The 10,309-nt window shown below is 34.8% G+C and overlaps 1 long non-coding RNA gene across 1 annotated transcript in view; it reads left to right on the plus strand.

Annotated features, from left to right (window-relative positions):
* Window positions 1–1,174, plus strand: part of LOC135201531 (uncharacterized) — a 2,237-nt gene extending 1,063 nt beyond the window's left edge. Inside the window, exon 2 of the long non-coding RNA XR_010311547.1 lies at window positions 463–1,174. This is a non-coding gene — a long non-coding RNA (uncharacterized LOC135201531). The remainder of the gene's footprint in view (window positions 1–462) is intronic.
* Window positions 1,175–10,309: the final 9,135 nt, after the last annotated feature.

A 10,309-nucleotide genomic window follows, 5' to 3' on the forward strand; every position in this document is an offset into this window, starting at 1 on the left:
TCCCCTAAGCAAAGGAAATCTGTTACGATAAATAAAAAGACAACATTTAAGATAAAATCCATGCTTCATTTTAAACCTATATAAACAAAATACTTTTTCTTTCAGAGTAGAAAGTTACAGTGCAAAAAAAGCACAGGTCATGACATAAGAAGACACAATTTCAGATCAACTTTATGTTTCATTTTAAACCTAAAGAATCACACATATTTATCGCCTCTAAAATGGAAATTTTTATTGTTTATGTAGCGTTTAAAACTGCAATAAAAACCATCATGTTCTTTTCTTCTTGAAAGAAAAGTCATATTGTTTCAAAACTAAGAAAACGAAAAAGCAAACCTTATATTTTCCTATACCAACGAAAACGCACCTTAAATGGCAAACATGCTCTCTCATTGAAAAGGGGAGAACCGTCTTCTATAAACAATTCAGGTCAGCAAGGTAACCAAACGATTTCCTTTGCAGCTTTGTGCGTAGCCACTATGGCCGAGAAGCGAGCAGACCGTCCCCTCATCGGTAGCTCCGAATTCTCCATTCACCCCAAGTACAGGACCTCGGCCGGTAGGCCCGGTGCCGACCTCCCCCCCATTGGGAGCGACCCTGCGTCCCTTCCTCCTAAGAAAAACGATGATTATATCGTCGTAGGACCCGGAGGTATCCACAACCCCGACGCCTACAGGGAGGAGTAATGGCAACGCCTTGCAGTAGACGTTTTATTCAAAATTCTAAACGAGATTAGGAGATATTCAAGAGATTGACATCGCATTTAGATCATGGAAAGCGCATTTTGGGTTAACTGACATGGAGAGATTATGAAATATCTTATATCAGTTAAATGGTAATTATTAGAAGCTTGACAATCTATTCTGTGATTAATAACAATTATTATTACATTGCTCTAGATGTCTTGGAATCGAGATATAATCGAATCTCTTTCCTACTAAGATTAATTACTATGGTTGCATTAAACCAATCTAACGTAAGAAAACATAATGTAGCATGGACTCTTATTTCTTTAGTCATAGGAGATTGAAATCGTTTGAAAGTATTGATTCAAATGAAATTTGCTGCGCTTGCATTCAGTCGTGAAGTTTAAATCTTGATGAAGTAGATCGTCACATGTGAGATGTTTTGTATCATTAGAGGAGAATTTTAATAAATTTGATTTTTAGAATAATTTCTTTTATTTATACCTAAGGAATCAGACTTGACTTTACAGAACTATAATACTTGCCTTCTGGGAATGAAAGTATGTATAGAAGTGTGAAGTGGCTAATGAAGAACGTACTAATATCTATATTGTTCATAATGAGACACACACAACACACACACACACACACACACACACACACACACATATATATATATATATATATATATATATATATATATATATATATATATATATATATATATATATATATATACCAAGAATATCAACTTAAATTATCAAACGATATACGAATGCCCACAACACACAAACATAAGTCTTCTTGGGTGTAAGTTATTCCCAAGGTAGAGGGAATTTGGTATTAAAGGATATTTGTGGGTTAATGTTTGTGAAATAAACATTTATGTATGTATGTAGTGGTATGTAGTATGTATGTATGTATGTATGTATGTATGTATGTATTATATATTATATATATATATATATATATATATATATATATATATATTATTCTCTTATATTCTCAATGGGACTTGTTATTAGTTTTCCCATTTGTTGTAATGTGAAAATACTTGTAATTCCGGAAATATTCCTAATGGAATTAATACTATGCTGTGTTTACATGGTTACTGGTATCTTTTCAAATCCTGATATCAGTATTATACATATTACGCACGCTTAATTATTGAAGGTATTTAACAATAAATAACAGCTCACGTTTACCAACATTAAAAATAATAATTTTGATAATTGTACCACTAAAGAGTGGACGCACTTTATATAATTTTATTATCGTGTAAAATCATATTTAGGCTATACGTTTATCAAAAAGAGTCATCAATTAATTAAAACAATATATATCTACAGACAACAAAAAACTGGCATTCATTTTTTTTTCATAAGTCAAAAGCGAGTTCAGGAAGATACTTTCAGAATTTATCTTAAGATGGGCACAAACATCCAAGGAAATTAATGCTGAGCGCCTTTAGATCTCTGAGTTTTCAGTGTCTTGTAAAAAAAAATCACAATAAAAGAAAACCCCACCCAAGGTTTAACAATTCCACCTACTTCCCCTCACAAATTTCCAAAATCTTCTCAATTGGTACGAGTTATTCTTTTTTCACGAACAAACAAACATAAGATCCTAAACTCCAAGATCCTACGATAACGTACGGCCGGAAAATTCCTTTAAGTCCTATGGGGTTATATCCTACAGTGTGCTGTATAGTAACGAGAGTGGATCGCTGCCTATGGGAGGAACTCTTGGTCCGTCATATCCACCAAATACTTAGGCTGACTTTCAAAGAACAAACCTGCCAGAGGTACAGAGGGATGTTGGTTGATTTTCTGTCTCTGCATTTACTTTTGGGTATTCTGCTAATGCACAACTCATATAAAGATTGACAAAATTCTTACACTTTTATACAAACACACACACACACACACACACACACATATATATATATATATATATATATATATATATATATATATATATATATATATATATATATATAGTATTATTTATTGGGTCACTAATAGAGACTTACTGCCATACCTACATATGCTTTGTATATATACTCTTGTAAAACATCCTATGTCCATATTTTACCGGTGATCAGGAGCACAGAAGGAAGTGCTCGAAACAGATGGCTGCAAAGTTCAAATATTGTGTTTTGTGCCTTTTATCTACATAAATATATATATATATATATATATATATATATATATATATATATATATATATATATGTATAACTGAATCACGAAAGTTAGGAACGTGATAAATCCATAAATAAAGATAAATGCCACGAAGGAAAAATAAACGAAGGAGGTCTGCAAGATCTTTCGACTTAAAAGTCCTTTACTGAGCAGATACTGACATAAATACGACAAATGACAATACAAGAAGGTTCGTATAACTGACAGATAGGGATTATAAAGGGATTAGTACCTAGAATCCGACACACCTGGAAGATAAGAAACCTTCCCAAACAAGCATAATCAATGGGTGCAATTAAAGGTTTAAGACAATCATCTCAGATACAATTTCCAGACAATTAAAGGATTATAGGTGACAGCTATTCGGAACTTGGTAAACAAAACCATATTCAAAATACATGACAGACATACATTACAACAAAATTTTAATAACTCTAAGGCAACTGATTTTTATTTAAGTCAGTAATTATATCTTTGAGGTCATTCTTAAACATGTTACAGATACAAGGGTCTAAATGAAAAAGGCTGCGACTAACATTGAAATTACAATGAAAGTAAGTTGTATTAAAGCAGATTCTAAAAGATTTCGTGATAAGACATCTCTTGACCATGCAATTACTGAACTATCAATCCAATTAATTCGGTGGTTATTTTCACTTAAATGAATGAATAATGCATTAGATTTTTGCCCAGTTTTTACAGAGTATTTATGCTGGCTTAGCCTTACTTCTAAGCCTTTGCTGGACTGTCCGAGATAGAATGAGGGACAATCCATACATGGAATTTTATATATTATGTTGTTGCTTTCTCTGGGGCCATTTTTTACTAACATTCTTTTTAGTGTGTTATTATAGGAAAAAAAAAGGTTGACATTAAAGGCTTTTAACAATGGTTTAATGGTTTCAAATCCGTTAAAATAAGGCAAACTGAGGATCTTAGAATTTTCTTTCTGTGTGTTATTTACAGTATAAAACTTTTTGTGGGCTTTATTATAACAAATGTCTAATATATGTGAAGGATAGCAAAATCTTTCCCTATTTTTCTTATGTATTCAATTTCTTGATCCAAATATTGTGGACTGACAATTCGCAATGCTCGCAAAAACATAGAGGAAAAAATTGATATTTTTATGTTAAGATGGTGGCCTGAGAAGAAATGAACATAAGTTAAGTTGTTAGTCGGTTTCCTATAAATACTGAATTTACATTGAAATGGTTCTCTATGTATCAAAACGTCTAAGAAAGGGAGGCAATTGTCTTTTTCTAATTCTAGAGTAAACTTAATCGCTGGTACCTGGTTATTTAAATTAGAGAGTAAATCATTTACATCAATACCGACAGGAAGAACAGCTTAACAATCATCAACGTAACGATACCACTTTACAGGAATATGAATGATATTAGGTAAGTAGCGTTTTTCAAAGAATTCCATATACAGGTTTGAGAGTAATGGTGATAAAGGATTTCCCATTGCCATGCCAAAAATTTGTTGATAAAATTCACCATTGAACATTAACTTACAATCACAAATGCACAAACTTGTGAGTGAAATAATGTGACTTATAGGTAGAGGTAATTCATGCTGAGTTAGTTCATTACTATTTTAGAATATCTTTAGCCAAGTCTATAGGAAGACTTACGGAGAGGTCTGTGCGAGAAATGCAAGATGCCGGAATAACTCTGCGAAAGTTTATTTATTTCTGTGTGTGATATTCTGGGCTGTAATGGGTAAGTGTTACCTTACTTTAGCCAAAGGGATGGCTTGTTTAATACCTTGTAAAAATGTTTAATCTTTGACTTTGCCTTTACAATTGTGTGTGCTTACGAGTATGTTCTCGTGTCTTTGTAACAGGCGATTCTGGCAAGGGGACCGAGAGTCCTAGGGGGTCGAGGGTCCCATGTGGAGAAGAGATAATTGGTGTGACTAATTACTGATTAAGACATTTAAATACTGGGGGTTTAACTGAGCTAGTTAGTCTGTGAGACTTGAATTATTATCTTTCCATTGTTAAATAAATATTATGTTTTTTTAATGCATGACTCTCATTTGATGACCTGTTAGAATGGAGAGAAAGAGAGAGAGGTTGCGAGTCGAGAGAGAGAGAGAGAGAGCGGAGGCTATGCCAGTGATCACCTCGAGAGAGAGAGAGAGAGAGAGAGAGAGAGAGAGAGATTGAGTGTGTTATCAGTTTGCCTTAACGCTTCGGGTTTCACGCATACCAAATATTAAATACCCTTCGCTGGTAAATGGTATCAGAGATGGTTAACATATATATTATATAATATATATATATATATATATATATATATATATATATATATATATATATATATATATATATATATATATATATATATATATACATATATATAAATATATATATATATATATATATATATATATATATATATATATATATATATATATATATATGCAGATAAAAGGCACAAAACGCAATATTTGCACTTTGCAGCCATAAAATTCGAGTACTTCCTTCTGTGCTCCTGATCACCGGCAAAATATGGACATAGGATGTCTTACAAGAGTATATACACAAAGCATATGTAGGAGTGGTAGTAAGTCTCTATTGGTGACCCAGAAAGGACGGGAATTAAACTATTCCCTGGTGTCTTCTGGCCTCATTAACTCCCGTCTGGCGACTCATCTGGTGGTTGGATGTTCTTGGAGACCTGCTTTCAAACCGGCCTAAGGATTAACTCGTCAATGTCATCCGATTTCCACTGTCCTCCTGACAGGTTCATATTGTTGGTTTGATTGATGATAGCAGATTCCAGCATCTTCCTTTTGAACGGACAGCTACTTTTGAAAACCAGCTGTCAGGAGGGCACTGTAAATAGGATGACATCAACGAGTTAATCCTTAGGCCGCTTCTCAAGCAGGTGTCCAAGTATGAGTCACCAGACGGGAGTTAATGAGGCCAGAAGACACCCGGGAAGAGTTTAATTCCCATCGTTCCTGGGTCACCAATAGAGACTTACGGCCACACCTACATGTGCATTGTATATATACTCTTGTAAAACATCCTATGTCCATATTTTACCAGTGATCAGGAGCACAGAAGGAAGTGCTCGAAATAGATGGTTGCAAAGTTCAAATATTGTGTTTTGTGCCTTTTATTCTATATATATATATATATATATATATATATATATATATATATATATATATATATATATATATATATATATATATACAGTGATACAGGGTACAGGGAACTACTCCAAGTAGCATAATCAGAGGAAGACGGAAGAAAACCACATATCACTAGGCTGTCTTTTTTTTTTTTATTTGGCCGACGTTTCGTAATTATTTACAGAATTGCATCTTCTGGGCTGCACATAAGAAAAGATAAAAACATAAAAAACAGTTAAAAGTATAGTTATAGAATTAATTTAAAATACATCGGAGTAAAAATGAAATAAATACAAAATAAAAACACAACCAGCCTAGAGGTGAGACAGCAAGGAACTAAATTGAAGGAAACCACCACAGTACGAACTTAGGCTAAATGATGGTACAAGTTGTTTTTATAAACAACGACTCTAGGATTCTTAACTCTTGACGCTTGGCAGTATGACCGATGACACTAAAATCTTTGCTGTCAATGTAGGTTTTACATTGCTGAATGGTTCCTGATATTGGGCGGGATCTGGGTTTGAGATTCTGCTCCCTGTGCGGAAACTGACTCCCCGATGTGAATCAATGCGCACCTTAAGTAGTCGACTTGTGGATCCCACGTAAATCCCTGAAATACATTTAGGGCAAATATATTTATAGAAGACGCCAGAAGACATATAAGGACACAGCTGATCTTTTATCTTAAACAAGGAGCCTATATTAAGAGGATTTTTTGGTATTATTTTGTCTGATATGGCTGGGAAATGGTCATGAACAATTTCTGTGAATCTATTTTGAAACGTTAGGTCATGGATATATGGAAAGGTTGCATAGAAACTCATTTTTTGTACAGTTAGAACGTCAGGTTTTCTAGAGAATTGTCTGTTTAGTAATTAATTTAATTATCTATATACTAGCCTGGGTGGGAAACAGTTACCCGTAAGGAAATTAACTAGAAATAGAATCATATTGTGAAAGGCATTCCAGTTAGATGAGGGGACTAGTGCTCTATTAAGAAGGGTAAAAATGGAATTAACCTTAAAATTGAAATAACAACTACTTTAAAAATTATATCTGGGTCCTGTAAAAGATTTCTTTCTAAAAATCGTGGTGTTGAAAGAGTTGTCTTGTCTATATACTTGAGCGTTCAGGAATGACAGGCAGTTGTTCTCTTCTTTTTTTATAGTAAATTTCATATTCGGGTGTAGTGTAATTACGTAGTCGAGGAACAGGTCAGCCACGTATTCACCCGTGAAGAGAACAAACGTAACATCGGTATACCTATAATAAAAGACTGGATGAAATCTTAGAGGGCAGTCGCCGAGAATGCGCTCCACCAGGGAGCACATAAAGATATTAGCGAACGTAGGGCCAAGGGGGGAACCCATGGCCATGCCATGTACTTGTCTACTTGTTTAAATAGTTTACCGTTAAAAAAAGCAGTGTCCAGAACTGTCAGTTCAAGAAGGGTCTTAAAAAGCGTGCGGTTAAAATCACTAAAAGTGGACTCAGGATCGGGAAATAACTTGTCAAGAATCAGTTCAATGGTCTCACCAACTGGAATATTCGTAAACAGAGATTCGGTGTGAAGGCTGGTCATGAATAAGTCGGAATCCTGTAATAAGACCCTTCTTGAACTGGCACTTCTGGACACTGTTTTTGTTTTTAACGGTAAACTATTTAAACAAGTAGACAAGTAGATGGCATGGCCATGGGCTCCCCCCTTGGCCCTACGTTCGCTAATATCTTTATGTGCTCCCTGGAGGAGCGCATTCTCGGCGATTGCCGTCTAAGATTTCATCCAGTCTTTTATTATAGGTATACCGATGTTACGTTTGTTCTCTTCACGGGTGAATACGTGGCTGACCTGTTCCTCGACTACGTAAATGCACTACACCCGAATATGAAATTTACTATAAAAAAAAGAGGAGAACAACTGCCTGTCATTCCTGAACGCTCAAGTATATAGACAAGACAACTCTTTTAACACCACGATTTTTAGAAAGAAATCTTTTACAGGACCCAGATATAATTTTTATAGTAGTCGTTATTTTAATTTTAAGGTTAATTCCATTTATACCCTTCGTAATAGAGCACTAGTCCTCTCATCTAACTGGAATGCCTGTCACAATGAGATTTCATTTCTAGTTAATTTCCTTACGGGTAACTGTTTCCCACCCAGGCTAGTATATAGATAATTACATTAATTACTAAATAGACAATTCTCTAGAAAACCTGACGTTCTAACTGTACAAAAAATGAGTTTCTATGCAACCTTTCCATATATCCATGACCTAACATTTCAAAATAGATTCACAGAAATTGTTCATGACCATTTCCCAGCCATATCAGACAAATTAATTCCAAAAAATCCTCTTAATATAGGCTCCTTGTTTAAGATAAAAGATCAGCTGTGTCCTTATATGTCTTCTGGCGTCTTCTATAAATATATTTGCCCTAAATGTATTTCAGGGATTTACGTGGGATCCACAAGTCGACTACTTAAGGTGCGCATTGATTCACATCGGGGAGTCAGTTTCCGCACAGGGAGCAGAATCTCAAACCCAGATCCCGCCCAATATCAGGAACCATTCAGCAACGTAAAACCTACATTGACAGCAAAAGATTTTAGTGTCATCCGTCATACTGCCAAGCCTCAAGAGTTAACAATCCTAGAGTCATTGTTTATAAAACAACTTGTACCATCGTTAAACACTCATACATTTGCGAGTCAATTGTATTTAGCCTAAGTTCGTACTGTGTTGGTTTCCTTTCATTTAGTTCCTTGCTGTCTCACCTCTAGGTTGGTTGTATTTTTATTTTTAGTTATTTAATTTTTACTCTGTTATATTTCAAATGAATTCTTAGACTATACTTTTAACTGTTTTTTATGTTTTTATCTTTTCTTATGTGCAGCCCAGAAGATGCAATTCTGTAAATAATTACGAAACGTCAGCATAATAATAAAAAAAGACAGCCTACTATCGTTTCCAGAGGCCGTGTAATAGTGTTTTTCCCAAATATCTAACAAACCGGCTTATGAATTTCCATGAAACTACAGCAATGAATGTTTCAAACATTGGCCTAATTTTTGGTGGTACAATGAATTGAGGAACTTCTTCCCCTCCAGAGCGTTTCGAAGAAGTGGTACTTAATCACGTAACTGTGACGCAGAGGTTCCCCTAACCCTCCTTCGGTGTTTACACCTATGGCTATCCTAGTATCCCCCCCCCCCCCTTCCTTCTTGCCTTCTTTCCTTCATTCCCATTGTTATGAGGCTACCGAGTAAACCCCTGTTAGGAAAGACTGTACTGTACATATAAAATGAGCCGGAAGAGCAATAAAATGTTTTATGGTGGTAGATAATGATTAGATTGTTAACACAAATTATCGAACATAATAGAAGAGGTTTAAAACAGGGGTGTGGAATCGCACTGAGAAGTATTCTACTCGGACTCCTACAAATTTTAGATTTGCGACTAAAAAAAAAATAAATAAATAAAATAAAATAAAAACATTAGTAGAAATAGAAAACAATTTTTTTCCTTGAGAGAGTTTTATATTTGGAATGATGTTATTGGGGCAAGACCGCAGCAGGATTCAGAAATAATTTCACCGACTTCGACTCCTACCTCAGAGCCCTTTTAGTACTTCCAAGGTAATCATCGGCAGCAGTTGTAGTAGTAGCTCTGAACTATTTCATATAGATTCGACTTTATTCATGGCAAATATGTTGCTTTGTCCTCGCCATTGCAAATCTACAATTGCGCTGAAACTCTTCACCATTTACAACAGAGAGAAAGAAAGAAACCGCCTGAACATTAGTATAAATCAGTAAGAAAAGTATGACTTTAATAAGTACATGATATATTGCAATATACTGCTAGTCATATATATGTATATATATATAGATATATATATATATATATATATATATATATATATATATATATATATATATATACTACGAACGCTGTCCGAGTGTTGGTGAGCCGTGGAAAGAATCCTCATCCACCTGAAACACCACCTGCATCATCTAATACGTCGCCTCTGGTCTTTGACATGTGCACAGCATGTTTGCTGCTAAGCGATTTTTCACTATTGCCACTTTAGCGGAAGAACTTAAAATGCTAAATATCATTCCTGAAGAAACATCTGAGAAGGCAGTATGGCGAATCCTCCATAACATGGGTATCCAGTACAAAACATCCCAGCGGAAAATGTACCTAAGGAAAGAAACTTTGGACGTCGTTTGCCGCCGAGTTGATGCTCTACGATCCCT

This window comes from Macrobrachium nipponense, chromosome 23, assembly GCF_015104395.2.
Source record: "Macrobrachium nipponense isolate FS-2020 chromosome 23, ASM1510439v2, whole genome shotgun sequence".
Lineage (NCBI taxonomy): Eukaryota > Metazoa > Arthropoda > Malacostraca > Decapoda > Palaemonidae > Macrobrachium > Macrobrachium nipponense.